The 17494-nt window shown below is 43.0% G+C and overlaps 1 protein-coding gene and 1 non-coding gene across 2 annotated transcripts in view; both read right to left on the reverse strand.

Moving 5' to 3' along the window:
• Window positions 1–17494, reverse strand: part of PRKCH (protein kinase C eta) — a 230477-nt gene that overhangs the window by 132529 nt on the left and 80454 nt on the right. The gene's annotated exons all lie outside the window — the stretch shown is intronic.
• Window positions 11173–11275, reverse strand: LOC122894873. The gene has a single exon (XR_006381879.1). It is a non-coding gene; the product is annotated as a U6 spliceosomal RNA (small nuclear RNA).

The following is a 17494-nucleotide window of genomic DNA, read 5'->3' on the forward strand; positions in this document are numbered from 1 at the left end:
AACTATTCAACAACACGATAAAGACTCTTTTGTATTGAGCTTCAAAGTCCTAAGATAGTACAGATTTTCACATCAGACATTTGCTTTTAAATTCCCATAATAGGCCTCACTGCTATAAAGAGCTAAGGTCCCATCTTTTTTTTCTACTAAACCCCAGGTGGGAATGGAGGAGCTCCAGCCACCTAGCAGGACCCAACGCGAGCCTCCTACTGCGCCGCTGTAGAATCTAAACTTCAACTAGAGCAGGGAAGATCAGATGGAGCCTGAGGGTTTGTCCTGACGGGAAGCCACGGGTGTTGGCTGCACTGTGATCAGCTCTCATCGGTCCGGCAGAGAGCCAGAGGTTAAATATATTGCTCCTTTTAGGAAGGAAAGTGAACAATGGCCTCTTCGTTTGAAACCACAATGGGAATTTAGGAAGGGGCAGAGCATAATTCCCAGGATGGAAAATGGTTTGGGCTCCTGGGCTGCAGTCAATGCTCCTGTAGGACAGACTTCAAGAGGTGCTCAGTCGTTGCTGGTTAACTAATTACTCATTCCTGTGCAAAACAAAGGGACTAAGTGGCACCTTCTGATACCAGGCAGAAGCATAATCCTGATTCTTGGGTCAAGGGAATGAATACGGCTGTCTATCCTATCATGAAGGCTTCCTGATACTCTCAGGGTCTCCGGGGCATCTCTCAACAAATGAAAGTGACAGCCCATGGTTAGGCTAATCCTCCCAGATATAAAGACAGAATCTACGTGACACATCAGGCATGGTCTTCTCTCTAAGCCTTGCTTCATCGTCCATCCCACTCTCTGCCCTAAGGCCAGCAGGAGGTGGCCTTCTTACAAGAGGCCCCCCAGGCTTCTTGAGCCCTCATCATCACTACATGCAATGGCGAACTGTGTTTACGTAACCACCCTCCTCTCCAGACTGAGAGCTTTTTCTTTTTTCTTTTTTTAAGACTTTATTTATTTATTTGACAGAGATCACAAGTAGGCAGAGAGGCAGGCAGAGAGAGAGGAAGGGAAGCAGGCTCCCCGCCGAGCAGACAGCCTGACGTGGGGCTCAATCCCAGGACCCTGGGATCAAGACCCGAGCTGAAGGCAGAGGCTTTAACCCACTGAGTCACCCAGGCACCCCAGCTGTGAGCTTTTTCAAAGTAGCCTGTGTCCTGCTGCCTGGCACTCCAGGGACTTAATATTTAATGGATGCATGAATGAGCTTGACCTGTCAGACATGCATCAGGTTCCCCAAAATATGGCCCCCCCAAATTCTGTTGGGCAGGCCAGACCCTCCCATACACTGTACGTGCAGCTGGCAGTGTGTGAACGTAAGCGCAGAACTTGCTTCAGTAAACAAAAATTAGGAACAGGATAGACCTGTGCAGATGTTAGATCTTTCTCCGGGAACCACTGCATATGTAAAACAATTGGAGGGTGGAGAAATTCAATAAACAGCTGCCCTTTGAGGTGGCAAAAGACACACTCTCCCTTTTCAATGTAATCAGCAGGTCGGATGACCTTGCCTCAACCCTTTTCAGCAGAGAAACAACCCTGGTGTGGCTTCCTCATCAGTCCTTAGAAGCATCCACTAAAAAAAAAAAAAAAAAAAGCCCTCACACACAATAAACTGCAAACACAAACACACTTTCAACCAAGATGCTTTCATTTAGCTATCAAGTCTTAGAAGATAAAGATTCGGGGGCGCCTGGGTGGCCCAGTCGGTTGAGCACCCAACTCTTCATTTCAGCTCAGGTCATGATCTCAGGGGCATGGGATGGAGCCACTGTTGTGCTGTATACTCAGCGGGGAGTCTGCTTGAGATTCTCTCTCTCTCCCTCTGCTCATGCACGCTCTCTCTCTCGCTCTTTCTAAAATACATAAATCTTTAAAAAAAAAAAAAGAAAAAGAAAAGAAAATGATTCAATCACGCTATAGGCTTTTTTTCTTTTCTTTTCTTTTTAAGAAAACTGGCTGGCTCCTGGGACCATTCCCCAGTTGTGGGTCCAGAACTGCTGGGCCAAACACCTTATAAGGGAAGATGACTCCACAGGTACCATCTAAGAGTACAAAATATGTCTAACATATACACAATTAGTGTTTAGATACTTCTGTGAATTTTTTAAAATCCAATTACAGACTTTTGACACGGTGTCAAAATGGCTACACTTCCACAAGACTGGGAAATGCGGTAAAGGCCTTGATAATCAACCTAGGGTTAGAAACCACTAAGCTAGCCCATTGAAAGCGCTCCCTCCACTGTGCTGTACCAACAGCCCTAGAAATAAGGCTCTTTTGGCTCAACTGAGATCAGGAAAGATTGCCAAAAAGAGGACACTAATGGGGATTCTACTGGGTAAAACGGTCTGGGATGCAGACAACAGAGGGCAAGCTCTTTCAAAAAAGTCCACTCTGAGGACCAGTTTCACCTTGAGAGACTGAAGTTGCAATCACTGACTAATGAAGGGGTTGGATCCACACGCCATCCTGAACCCCAGCCCTTCCAGGTACTAGGACTACTGAAAGGGAGAAGACAGGAGAAAGAATTTCAGAGCCCTCATAAATGTCATATAGAACTAGGTCCCTTTGATTTTCTAAGTGTAACAAGCTGTGGGGTAGGAACTTTCCTCTCATCCTGGAATGATAGCTGAGGACAAAAGGCACTAGGAAGCTGTAATCTAAGTACTGAAAGCCCCCGTTCATCAAGGCTTCCTGGAGATAATACCTCTAGCCCACAAGACACCAGTTCTGTACCACTCCCCCAAAGTCAGAACAAGTCTGAAAAGAGGGTGTCAGCATTAGAGGGGGTACAAGACTATTCCCTCCCCAACCTGAAGCTGGGGAGAGAAGCTCCAAGAAAATCACTCTTAGGGGACAGGCAGGGAGGAGGAAAGGAAAGGAAGGGAAGGTGGGAAGGAGGGGAGGGTAAGCTAGATCTCAGGACAAGACTTCACCCTCCTGGAAAGGGGTCAAAGGTACAAAGATCCAGTTATAAAATAAATAAGTTATGGAAATGTAATATACAGCATAGTGACTATAATTAATACTCAATTAATACTGTTCTGCGTATCTGGAAGTGGCTGAGAGAGTAGATCTTAAAAGTTTTCATTACAAGAAAAAATATGGCAACAGATGTTAACTAGACTTACCGTGAGTATTTCACAATATCATATCATTACATTGTACACCTGAAACCCATATCATGTTATATGTCAATTATACCTTAAAAAATCAAACTAATATCATGTTATATGTCAATTATTTCCTTAAAAAAGAAGAAACTTTCCCCTCTTCTTCACTCCAAGGAGCTGGGCCACAGCTGGGGCAGGTGAGCCAAGGAGGTCTCAACGGAATGTGACTTAAGTTTTCAAAATGAACATGATTCAGTCTAAATCACTACATGATATTGCCCATCAACTGATGAATAAACAAAATGTGGTATTTACACACAGTGGAATATTATTCCACCTTAAAAAGGAATTTCTGACACAGGTGAAACAACACAGTTACACAAAGAAAATACTGTATGATTCCACTCGGATTCCCAGGGCAGTCATTTACAGACAGAAAGAATGGTGGCTGCCAAGGAGTAGGGGGAGAGGAGATGGGAATTTATTATTTAAGGCATAGAGTTTTGGTTTTATAAGAATTCTATTCAGCTTCAGAAAGAGTTCTGGAGATGGATGGTGGTGGCAATCGTACAACAAGGCAAATAAAATAAATACCACTGAAATGTACACTTAAAACGGTTAAGATGGTAAATTTTAATGTTATGTGAATTTTACCATCATTACCATCAGAAGGCAGTGACGGATGTGTTAATTAACTAGGTGGTAGGAACCCCTGACAATGTAGATGTATACCAGATCACTGAAGACTTTAAACATCTTGCAAATTTGGCCAACTGTACCTCAATGAAGCAGGAAAAAAAAAGCAAAAAACTGAAGGTAACAGGATAGTTATAGATTTGGCCCAATATAACGTAAAGGAATCCACTACCCAAAGGGAAAGAAGATTTCACGTAATATAATATAAAGTAAGTGCTGTTAAAAGAATTCCTATAAACATCCCCAGCAAGAATCCTCATTAAATGGACTCCATATCCTCATCTTTTATTGGCTAATCCTGTCCCCTAGCTCTCCCTCTGGCTGGAAATAAAAGTCTGGATAAAACCTCTTCCAAAAATACCATTTCTGACATAATGTCAAAGTCAGAGGGCTGGAGGTTCTACAGATGCTTGTTAAAGTGGGAAATGGTTGGAACCACTTCTCCTACCTTCTCTTGCCCTCACTTTGTATGCTCGCATACCAGCATGTCGAGTGTTGGTGTACAGTACAGAGCTACACAACAGAACGCTAACTTCAGATTGCTCTTGCTTTGGCTGGAGACACAAAACACACAGGTGGAGGAAATGTGTGGGGTTCAAATTTGGGTGTCCAGGAGAAGAGAGGCAGCAATGAGAGAAATGGAGTATGCAGAAGGGACTGGTCGGAGATGAAAATGATGACTGGGGTTGGAGCCGTAGGTGTTTGAAAGATACCACAGAACCAGGGTTTAGGGGAAGAAATGAGTGCAAAGGTAATAACTGACCGTCTCTCTGAAGATTAAAGACCTTCTGAGGATGGGTGTCCACTTTTAAGACCTAGAATGAGCAACAGAGGCCCATTTAGGACATAGAGGAAGGACAAAGAGGTGGGAGGAGGATCAGAATCGTGCAGCACCTCACAGCAGGGGAATGCTTTTCATCATCATATTCAACAAAACATGGGAAGAGAAGATGCACGTGTTTGCTCATTCGAAGAATGAATGGACACCAAGGTGGGAGTGCCCAGCACATGACTGGATGCAGGATGCTGATACTCACGAGAGAGATCTAGGCTGCAGATGTGGATGTAGGGGTAGAGAGCAACAGGCAGAGCAAAATCCCCAGACAAAAACAGATCCTCAGGGATGTGAGTGAGGACAGCACTACGCTGAACACTGACCCTGAGAATACAAACTGAAAGGAGAGGGAGAGAAACCCAAAGATACAAAGAAGAAAGAGTCAGGGAGATCCAAAGATGATCAGTAGACTTCAGAAGTCAAAAGGGTAGGGCCATGAGGTGCAGGGAGTGATAAGCCTTATTGTATGCACCGGAGATGTCCAGTAAGATGAGGACCGAAAGCTGCTGACTGGACGTGGCACTACAGATATCCTTGGTGACTTCATCAAGAGCTACTTGAGTAGAATAATGGTGAAGGAAGTCAGAAAGCTGTGGCAGGACCTGGAGGAGAAAACAGAAGGCAAAGAAGTGGACAGAATACACAGACTATGCTCTCAAGATATTTGGATGAAAAAGAGGAAATGGATTGGAATTACCCTTGCAGGTGCTGGAGGACTTTTAGGGCGTGGAGACCTGGCATGTTTACAGGTTGGGAAAAGCAACCAAGAGTAAGGGAAATGGAGTAGTTAGAGGTAGGGAAACAAGGTCCTTGAAGATGCACAGGTCTTTGGCAAAAGGACAACTATCCTCTGGGACAGAGGCTAAGGGATGAGAATGGGTAGATAAGGTTAGGAGAAGGATGTAGTTCTCCCTCACATCTGTGGGGATCTGTTTTTGGGAGCCTAGCTGGTTTAGTTGGTAGAGCATGTGGCTCTTGATCTCAGGATCATGAGTTCAAGTCCCACGTCAGACATAAAGCTTACTTAATTTTTTTTTTCTAAATATAGGGATCTGTTTTCATCTGGGGATTTCACTCTGCCTGTGGCTCTGTACTCCTACATCTATGTCTATAGCCCAGATCCCCTATTCTCTCTTTCTATCTCTCTCATGCCAGGGAGGCCACACCTGATACGATTTTCTTGATTACATAGAAAGCAAGGCCACCTGCTTAGAATGAAGACACAGGGCAAAATGGGGACTTAAAAATAATAGTGAAGTTTAATCATCATTGAATTGAATGAGAGAAGGAGCTGTAGGTATTGAGGACCACCACTCAGAATTCAGAGTGGTGATTTAGGGTCTCAGAGGGAGATTAAGCAGAACCAAATAAAGCAGCAAGATCACAGTGGAACCTTGCTGAGAAAGGCCTGGTGCATTTTGTACTTAGGAGGTATCTGAACAAGAGAGAATCAGAGACTGAGAAGAAAGGGAGTGGCAAGGAGTAAATACAGAGTATTTGTTAAGATGCTTAGATAAAAAAGAAGGAAAGAAATGGGATGGATCAAAGAAATGGCCAAGGATCAAGTGAAGAATTTTTTTTTTCCATCAACATCACCAAAGGAGAAGCAACCAAGGGAGACTCAGGGACTACACAAGGTGTAAGTCAGACAAGTGAGAAAGCAAGAATATGTTAAGAGGGCAGAGAAATGGATCTGCCCTGAAACAGGTCAGAGTCTCTGTGAGAGAGAGGGTTCCCCGGCAACCAGCAGAAAGACAGACAGGAGACGGCCATACAAGGAACAGGGAATACATACAGATGGGTGTCACTGCAGGATTTTTCTCAACAGACTATAGAGCCAGAATGTGGATGAGAAAAAAGAATGGGCTTATAGGTATGGAGGTTTTGAAGTGCCTGAAAAACCCACAAGAAGGAAAATAAGACTTTTACTGGGTCCCTGGGTATGCAGAGAAGACATACACCAATGGATCCAGCAGCGTTCTTTGTCCGAGGGGCAGCACTGTGGGATACTGCTCGGGTCTGGCACGGGCATGGCAGGCATGAAGGAAAGTCAAGGGTCAACTAACTTCTAGGCATCACTGAGTTAGCAATGCAGTAATGACCTTGAAGTCTGGGCTCAAGAGACTACCAAGTGGACCGGGAAAAGCTTAGGAATCAGATCCATCGTAAGGCCTGGTTTCCATCATGTGGATTTGGCAAATGTAACGTAAGAATTAGCAACCTAGGGAAGCAGCATAAGGACTGATTGAAAAACATGCCCTGTTTGAGATCTAATTGGTTTCCTTTTTTTTTTTTAATCTTTCATCTTTGTCTTTAACTTTTGAACATAAGGAATAGTTATTGTAACTTGTCTTAATGTCCTGTCTGCTAATTCTAAGATCTGTGTTAGTTCTGGATTGCTTTCAACAGATTGATTTATCTCCATTACAAGCTGGATTTTCTTGCTTCTTCACACGACTGGTAATTTTTGACTGGATGCCAAACATTGTGGATTCTACCTGTTAAGTGCTGGATAGTTTTGAATTCATAGAAATATTTGAATTCATAGAAATATGAGTATTGTTTAGGGACACAGTTAATTTACCAGGAAACAGTCTGATCCTTTCAGATCTTGCTTCTAAGATTTGCTTGGTGGGCCAGAACTGTGCTCAGTCTGGCTGGTTATTTCCCACTAGGCAGCCAAGGCCCTTCTGTATATTCAACACAATGCTCTGTGAATCTGGAGTTTTCCCAGTCTAGCTAGTAGGAACAGGCATCATTCCTGGCCCCATGTGAGCACCAGAAATAATTCTCTCTGATCCTTTTAGATGGCTCTTTCCCTGGCCTCAGGTAGCTTCCTTAAACTGATCAGCACTCAGCTGAAGACTCAAGGGGAACCTTGTGTATCTCGGAGTTTTTTCTGGGGCAATTGTCTCCTTCCTGGTATTCTACCCTGTGTCCTTCAGCTGCCTTACTCTTCCTGGACTCAGATCCATCTCCCCAACTTAGGAAGCCCACTGGGCTCCACCTGAGAGAAGGGAAGAGAGAGCATCCAAGAAAACGAGGGAGCTGCCAAAGGAGCACGTTGGCCACAACAGTCCCCACGATTATACTCCATGGCCAAAATGGTGCTAGAAGCAGGAAGCAAGCACCCAGACCTGGACTCTGTTTGCCTTCATAGGCAGCAACCCCTCCCCCAGGCCCTGACAGGAAAAGAGCCTTTAAGATACCTTGGTGATATCTGTCAGGTTTCCCAGAAACAGATAAGCCTGCCTTCAGCCCTTCCGATTGATAGTGTTCCACCTGTCAGCCCCACCGAGTTGAGAAGCTAACCCAATCCAAGCAAAAATTGTTATTCAATGTACATTCTCCCTTCACGAGCAACAAAACTCTGATTTTGCCTCCAACATATGCAGGACACATTTTAATTAATAATTAAATACTAGATTTAAAATGGATTCTCACTTGAACAGAACACCACCTTTAACTGAAGACAGAATTGGGTGGTGCGTAAGCCCCAAACAGAACAAGCCACAGGCAAACAAAGCCTGCTTACGGACTCAAACAAGGGACACCATCTGGTAACACAAAGACAACCAAGCCTGTGAGATTAAAACTGCCAAAACCAGCACACACTTTAACTTGTAATTTAATAAACTAAGGCAAATATTTGGGAAGAGACCAATGCTATAAAAATATCCACATGGAGGGCACCAACTGCAATTTGTGAATAAACAACAAAGTAAACAACCAGGGTGGCTCCAAGTCGATGGGCAGCACTTAGGTCAGGGTGACCGCCAGACCTAACGATATCCTCATGCTGGGACAAAGGAGGGAGACTGAGGGCCAGTGCTGCCTGACAATTTACAATGCCCACCCTGGCATTTAACAGTCGATCCTCTAGGGATAAGAATTTAACAGCAGGGACGCCTGGGTGGCTCAGTGGGTTAAAGCCTCTGCCTTCAGCTCAGTTCATGATCCCAGGGTCCTGGGATCGAGCCCCACATCGTGCTCTCTGCTCAGCAGGGAGCCTACTTCCCTCCAACCTCTCTCTGCCTGCCTCTCTGCCTACTTGTGATCTCTGTCAAATAAATAAATAAAATCTTATTTTAAAAAAAGAAATTAACAGTAAATAGTTCATATAATCTGCTCTTAAAACACACCTTTCTTTCCAGGACCTGGAAATTTCTTGGAAATATTAACTCATTCATCTTAACAGAGATGTTGGAAGAACGCACTCATTGCCATTGTTTATCTGGGCTATAAGAACTAGCCAACCGTGGGGGCTTGGTTCCCATATGATCCCAAAGAGTAATTCCCTGGACCTACTGCTCTGTATGTCATGCTAGACAGGGAAACAGACCACTAATCCTTATCTGTTGTCCTATCAACATTCCTAGGAAGCACCCATGACTAGGGCTGGTCTACACAAACACACACACACCACAGTCCATGATACAGTCAGTCCTCACAAGGAGATGGCAGCCAACATCAGTCTAGGCAATATCTAGATCCTTGAGGATGTTCCCTTAGGGGAAAGTGTGGCGTTGGCTCTAATGGGCAGATTCAGGAATACGGGCAACATATACTCCCAAGAGCCCAGCATGCAGGAAACGGACACAGTGGTCATCCTTCCACACATTCTCTCCCACCCACAGCTTCACAGACAGTAATCCCTAACAAAAGGACGACAACACACAAACCAGGATGTACTTTGCACCCTCCCCGAATACGACATACATATGAAGTTCAACTGCTGTCTAGGATTTGAAACAATGGCTGAGAAAAGGGGTTTAAGTCATCATAGTTTTCCCAGTACCTCTTAGATGATTCACCACAAAATACGTGGGGTAACTTGGGTATGGATTCCCTTCCAAATGGGCAGGCAGAGAATTGGCATCAGGTCCTAATACAGCCCTTTGCAGGTATACGCATGTTTGTATGATCTCATGTAACCTTCACAGTAATCCTGGGGGTAGATGCCACGCGCCCCATGTTTGACATATAAGGACACCGTTGCTCAAAGCCACGCAGCTAGGAAGCACAGGAAGCAGAGCTGGGTCCCTCTGATCTAAAGCTGATGCCCTTCCACCACCCACCCCACATCTCTAGCGCAGTAAGACCCCCCAGTAGCAATTTCCAGGGGATTCTGTCCATAAGGTTCCGTTAAGGACAGGATTAACACTAACACCAGGAAATAAGTTTGGGGGCATTCATGAAGTTGGAGGCCTCACTACAACTGGCATATTATCTAAAAAGCTTGACTTATTTCCTGGATTAAAAAAAACAAAAACAAAACAAAGATTGCTCTCCCTACCATTCCTCCAAAACTCCCCAGAATAGCAAGACGGCCTGACCCCAAACCGGAAGTGGAAGTGCGTCCAGGCTGGGCTGGGATGCTGATGGTGCAAGAGAAGAACGTTGAAGGCATTCAGTAAAGCACAAGTGTTTTTCGGTTGACTCCAGCAAAGAAGGGATCATCCTTCCCCCCAAAAGACAATGAAAAACAATCTGAGGGTTTTGAAGGGGCAGGGGGTAGGGGGTTGGGGCAACCAGGTGGTGGGTATTAGAGAGGGCACGGATTGCATGGAGCACTGGGTGTGGTGCAAAAACAATGAATACTGTTAGGCTGAAAAGAAATTTTAAAAAATATATATGTGAAGGCTTAAAAAAAAAAAAAAAAAGACGACAATGAAAAGCACCACTGTAGCTACTGCACGTGCTGAGCACACACACTGAGTGAGTGCTCCGATCCAGGCTGAGAGCCAGAGACATGGAGCTTACGTCAGAGGCGATTCGGATGACAAGTGGTTCTGAGGAAGGTGGTTCTGGAGAGCCCTGTGCCCTGTGTGAAGAGGTCATGATGGGAAACTCCAGAAATACTGTAGGAGGCCATGTACAAAACAAAACTCGGCTCTGGGCCTATATGCATCCATGAGCAGTACATGATCCCTGGTGGGAGAAAGAGGACACAGCCAGCACGCAGTCAGGACTCTGCATATTAGAGAGGCGGCCCATAAAGACTGGACTTAGGGTGACTATTCGCAAAGGCAAGGACCAAGAATGTAGGAATTGGGGGCCTCCCCCGGACACGCAACACCCGAGGCAAAGGCATGAGACAAGACATGACGGATCACAGGCCCGCTTGAGGAGGGTTGTGAATCTGTCCTCTCTGCTTCCCGGCTCCCACGGGGTCCTCCTTGAGGCGCTAGCGGGAAATACCAGAGTCCAACTGAATCATCATGTATTCATATATTTAACAAAATCAATGAGCATTCGTTCTCTCCCAGAGTGAAGCTTCAGTCTTTGTCAGTGAAGCCTTCCTAAAGTCCTGTGTGAGAAAGAATCCCTCCAGGGCAGATCTGTTTTTTAATTATTTTTTATTTTTTATTTTTTTAGTTACAAAAATATCACCATAAGTCTGAGAACAGTTTCATGACCTTTAAAAGCAATCACTTCCATCAACTCTAGACAACCATTAATTTACTTCCTGTCTCCATTGCTTTGTCTATTACAGACAGTTCATATTAATGGAATCATACAAAAACTATGGAAAGCTTCATGAATTTGCGTGTCATCCACGTGCAGGGGCCATGCTAATCTTCTCTGTGTCATTCCTATTTTAGCATATATGCTGCCGAAGCAACCCGCCCAGGTGGATTTTAAGGAAGCGTTAGATAAGATGGTGGTACCCAGATATGGACTCCCTTCTACAGAATGGCATCCCAACAACTTACGTAAAACCTACTATACCCAAACTCATTATCTGAGTTTTCATGACCCAAATCCCCATAATGGTGATACTGCTATAGGTAACCTGAATGCCAAAGAATAAAAATAGTCATCAAGGAATAGATTGAGCATTTTTAAATTAGTCCCTTCTCTGACATTCTTTCCTGCTTAAAACCACCCTGCTCCATCCAGCCCTCCATGTGAATGGTTTCCTGGTCTCGCTTTCTGAGTATTAGAGACATCCCATGAACAATTTAAATAAAATTGCAATAAAAACCAGTACCAGATAAAAGTGAGATCATGCAGCTGGTGCAGGTCATGACCTTGACTGAGAAGCTACTCCAATCACAGCAAACCCTTGACCGACTAAATCCAGGTGTAGGTCTATCACTACTGAAGAAAAGATCAACAGGGATGGAGCCATGCCCGGCCTTTGGAAAAACTGTGGACGCCTTCAAATATTTCTGCAAATAACCCTCTTCACGACAGTGCTGAGAAAGTCATCATGAAGTCGAAAATGTTATGTTATCAGGACTTCAAATGAGTCAGGAAAAGTACACAACTGAATTATTTGATCTGTTCTTGGTTCTAAGAATTAGCATAAAGGTGTCACTTCACCTAAACGTTGATAAATATAAGAAGAAAGGAACTGACTTGCATGATTTCTATCATAATTTTTAAAGGCAGAGTACCAATCAAAACTTTTAAAATATATATTTTTAAACTGTTGGCTTCCATTGTAACTGGAATCACTCTAAATTGCCTTTTCCTGATCCCAGTTACTCTAAGAGAGGGAAATGCCTATAACTTGTCTTCAGTCCAACGGCTGACAGGTAGCACAGGCAACATTCCCAGCCTGCTTTTACCACTTTCAAGCCTGGCTTGAGTCTCAGCATTAGTACTGAGTGTTTGCAGACATTAGCAAGGCCTCTCAGTCTCATTTTCTCCTCCTAAAACACAGGAACTGTAACCTGACCTAGCTTTTCTTAAAAAAAAAAAATTTTTTTTTTTTTAGTGTTTTGTCAACTCTTAAAAGACTATACCAAAATAATATACTCCCTTCTGTGTTTTTTTCTACATATTTTTTTTCATTTAGCAAACCTTCCAGTTGCTAAAACTTTCCATTAATCACATTAGATATAATTTGGGATACAACAGGGGTGTTGAAACTTGGTCAACCTTTAGAACTAGCCAAGGCATTATTAGGAATCTGTTTCTCTTCCCCAGAGATTCTAATTCAGTCTAAGGCCTGAGAATCCTTAGTTTTCAAAATTCTCAAGTGATTTCATTGCTCTAGAATAGATCCTCTCTTGACATCTCCTAGTTTTTAAAGACCCTATTTTCAGTAATTGGTAAATCCCGACCCAAGGACTCAGATATTGGAAGTATACTCATTTACACTAATCAGGAAGTATCATCAAAATTCAATATGAACTAAGCTTCTAAAAGTTATATAGTAAGTCCCTACAATGTGCCCAGGTCATGCTCCAATCTATTTACCTCCCCAGATGTTTACCAGATGGATCACTAACATTTATTAAAGCTTCCCAACAAATGATAGTTCCCACCAAATTCAAGAACGGAAGACTCCAGCTAAGCCCAAGTTTTCCATGTTTTAAGTGGGTGAGGTGCATAAGAGTAATGTCTTAACAACCCACAAATAGAACTGAATTACAGCTAATTATATTGAGAGGTGCATGAACTTGTTCTATATCTCCAAACAGTCGTTTTGAACTTTTAATGCTTTCTTAAGCTGTGTAATGGATCCTAATTTAGCTTAGAACAATCACAATGGAGTTCACAGAACTTGGGAAAGTCTTCATGATGAACTTAAAATAGTTTAGGCTTTAGCAACTTACATCAGATCATTGTTGTTGTCTTTTAAGATTGTATTTGAAAGAGAGTGTGAGTGGGCGAGAGCGAGCTGGTGGGGAGGGGTGGCAGTGGCAGAAAGGGGGCAGGCAGAGGAAGAAGCAGACTCCCAGCTGAGCAGGGAACCTGACGTGGGGCTCAATCCCAGGCCCCTGGGATAACTACCTGAGCCGAAGGCAGATGCTTAACAACGGAGCCACCCAGGCGTCCTACACTAAATCATTGTAAATGGATGTAATATGGTGCTCTTGAAGACCCTCCCCAAAAGAGACAAGATTATGCTCTATTCGCCAGCATCAAATATAGGTGAACTTCACCTAAGCAACAAGGCATGTTCCTGAATAGGGAGGTGACATTAACAGGGAACTGACCTTGTACCAGCAATGATGCAGGGCACCTCCCCAGAACCTCACAGCCCAGCTCCCGTCCTCAGCAACTCTCACACACCAACCATTCCCTGCCCTCTTGCTTATGGTCTTTGTACTTCCCGTTCCCTGCTCTTCCAGACAGCCCCAGGGTCAACTCCCTCCCGCCCTTCAGCTGTCTGGCTCAAAGGTCATCTGATAGGAACCGAACAACACACCCAGCCTTCCTATTTGTCCTGACTCTGCCTTATTTCTTCATAGCACTTACCACTTGGGCTATTGTATTAATTTATCTAATAGTTTGTTTCCTCCTGCACACCAAATTTTGAATTCTGTGAGAATAACCAGTGTCATGAATAAGCATATGTATGCATACTTCACATAATGTCACACATGAATACTCTGTGTGTACATAGGAAGAGTCCTTTTGATCCACAGGACCCAAGTGGTCGTAATCTAGAAGTATTGCTCAGCCCGGTCCATTCTGGAACCGAATGTAAATTCATAGAGGTGGAAACTGATTTTCTTCAAAACAATTTGAGAAATAAATCACTACTTATGAAAATCTAAGGCAGTCTCTGACATAGGCAAAGAACATGCCTGCAAACTCTGGCCGCGGAGCCCTCTACACACACACTCAGCCTCTCCACCTCCCGCAGGGAGTCCTTCAGCACTGACCTGAGACCCTAGAGAGAGATCTCAAACACCAAAATGAAATCTTGATGCTCAAGACAAGTTTCAGGGAAGAAGGGAAAAAAAAGGTCTTCTCCTCTTTCCCTGCCCACTGACACGGGGCAGTACTGGGGCAGACCCCAAGAAAAAGGATTCCTGGATAACTGGCTGTTCATTTGAAACAGAAAGAGCACAGATCAGGGGCCACGAGAAATGAGATTGAAGCGCAATGAAAATGGACTCTGGAGCAATTAATTTTTCTATCAAAAAACTAATTCATTTTTATTTCACCTAAATCTCAGTTCCACTGAGAGAATACCACACTAATGTAATTTCAACACTCCCCCCACCAAAAAGAGAGAAGTTTGAGAAAATTAAGAAACTCGTCAGACTCTGTGTTTCCAAGAACCTTGATATCAAAGGAGCATGCTAGTTAATAAGCCAGTGCCCCATGAAGCGAATCTACTGATACTTCTGTCCATAGACCTCGGAGCTATTTTTGAGGTTCAGCTTTTAGTGCTCACACCTCTGACCACTTGCTTAGAAGCGCTGTGACTGCCTTGTTCTGCTCCAATCAAGCAAAGGTGCAGCATAAAGCTACCCGGATCAGCCATCTCCAAAGTTAGAAACCACCATAGGCTTCTGGTTGTTCGGGTGTTACTTCCTGACCTTCCTATTTTTATGAGAAAGGGCCTGTGACAAAAACTGGCTGAAAAAGTTCACTGCAGAGTAAAAATAATTAGAAAAATGGGATTAAGGTTTCAAAAAATTGCTGAATTATTCTGTCGTCCATAGGACCTGTCACCCAACATCAGTCCCCAATACAACATACACAAGTATGTGTCCGTTCCTTCCTTCTGTAGTCCCTAAATTAAAAGTGCTGGACTTCTGAAAAAAAAAAAAAAAAAAGATAAAGGGAAAAATTAAACTATGTATGAATTCTAAAAATAATTTGGTCTCAGGACCCTTTTGTAGTCTTAATTAAAGATCCAGAGTTTTGGTTTATATGGATTTTATGGATATTTGCCTATTTGAAATTAAAATGGAGACATTTACAAACAGTCACTTAATTAACCCATCACATGACAACATAAGTAACATCTTCATGAGAACTGATATTTCCCAAAACAAAAATAAATAAATAAATAAATAAATAAGAGTGATACCGTTTTACAATTTTGTAAGTCTAACATCTGACTTTAATGGCCAGTGGATTCTTATATCTGCTTCTATGTTCAGTGTGCTGCAGTGTTGTTTTAGTTGAAGTATATGAATAAAATCCAGCCTTACACAGAGAGTAGTTGAAAAAGAGACTGTTTTAAGAGCATTTTTTAGAGAGCTGTGAGTATTGTTTGATACCTTATCAAACTGGACAAGTGGTAGTTCCTTAAAACTTAGTTGCAGTGTGAAATCTAAAACCATAATCAATAAGCTTTTCATACTGTTACAGTAAATCCATTAGTCTATCATATACTTTCCAATGGATCCTTGACACACACATATGATTTTTTAACATCTTGTACTGGTCATTTTGAAAATATATGTTCACTGAGTTATGCAAATCTTCTTCCAAATGTTGACCTACTTTACTATATAATATTTAAAGATCACAATTGTTAATTAATATCAACAACAAACTCATGAGAAAAGTCTTTCCAAAATTCTAATTATGGCTTGGAGGATCCAATTTTATCATTGGTATCAAATATTCTGTTGTTTCCTTGAAGGAAGAAGCTCACTTTGTCCATTTTTAAGAAAATGCCTGAGAAACTCCTTAAACTTCATTACCATAGTTTGTCATTCTTACAAGTAAAAATGGTATTCCACAAAAAAAAGTGACTACCTCAGCTAACAACCCAATAACAAAAGTGGTTTTTTGAGCCATGATAGTATTTCAGTATGTAGCAGAAGTGCTTTATGAATAATTCCCATTTTACCACACAGATTATAAAGATATATATTCAAACATTGAGCTTAATAACACTGATAATGCTTACTGCTTCAACAAAGATATTCTTTTTTTTTTTTTTAATTTTTTTTTTTTTTTAAGATTTTATTTTATTTATTTGAGAGAGAGAGACAGTGAGAGAGAGCATGAGCGAGGAGAAGGTCAGAGGGAGAAGCAGACTCCCCATGGAGCTGGGAGCCTGATGTGGGACTCGATCCTGGGACTCCAGGATCACGCCCTGTTTTTTAATTTTACTTATTTAACAGAGCGAGAGAGATCACAAGTAGGCAGAGAGGCAGGCAGAGAGAGAGGGAAACAGGCTCCTCACTGAGCAGAGAGCCCGATACCGGGCTCGATCCCAGGACCCTGAGATCATGACCTGAGCCAAAGGCAGAGGCTTAACCCACTGAGCCACCCAGGTGCCCCTCAACAAAGATATTCTTAAATGAAACTATTTTTTTTTTCCCTGCAATTGTCTGGCAATGAAGATGACACTGGCTACACTGTTGACTGCACAGTTTGGTGCCTTGATTCATTCCAAGGCGCCAGCAGTTTTACCCATCGTTTCTTTTGCACCACTGAGCCAACGTCAATACACTAAAAAGGGAAAAAAAAATCTTAGGATTATAAAAAGAATGGTTTTGACCTCCTGAAAATATCTTTGGAACCCTCAGATGCCCACAGGACCCCACTCTGAGAACCAATGGAAACATTCTGAACAAAACCATCAACAGTCCGTTAAAGTAAGAGAAGTAGTCAGGATGAAGCCAATGATGATCTGGTTATAACTACGTGAATACAGCTATCATACCTTAAGCTGAACTGACTTATTTAATTCCTTCCAAGTCCTAGTTTAAGATCTGCCTTAAAGGAACCTTCTGATAATCATGGTAAAGCTTGAGCAGCTCTCAAGTTCAACCTTTCCAGAACTCTGATCCACGCCTGACCTCTGAGAAAATGGCGGGCTTCCCAGGTGAATATCTATCTTTAGGTTTAAAAACAAGGAACCTAAGGGAAGCTTTGCAAACACAGACCATCCCAAAAGATGACACAACTCTGAGGAGGGTGAGATTATACCACCTAGAGGACTGTTTTCTTCTAAGGTAGAATAAAGAGAAACCACAAGCCGCCTCCGAGATAGCTGGGTGGCCTAGAAGGATTCTGGACCGCCGCCCCACAGGCCGAGCTGTGCGTGGGTCTGCCACATCCTCTCCAGGAGATCACAGCACCATCAGTGTCTCCACGCTGGATTCACCCTTTGCACAGTGAGCATCGC

This window comes from Neovison vison, chromosome 13, assembly GCF_020171115.1.
Source record: "Neovison vison isolate M4711 chromosome 13, ASM_NN_V1, whole genome shotgun sequence".
Classification (NCBI taxonomy): Eukaryota; Metazoa; Chordata; class Mammalia; order Carnivora; family Mustelidae; genus Neogale; species Neogale vison.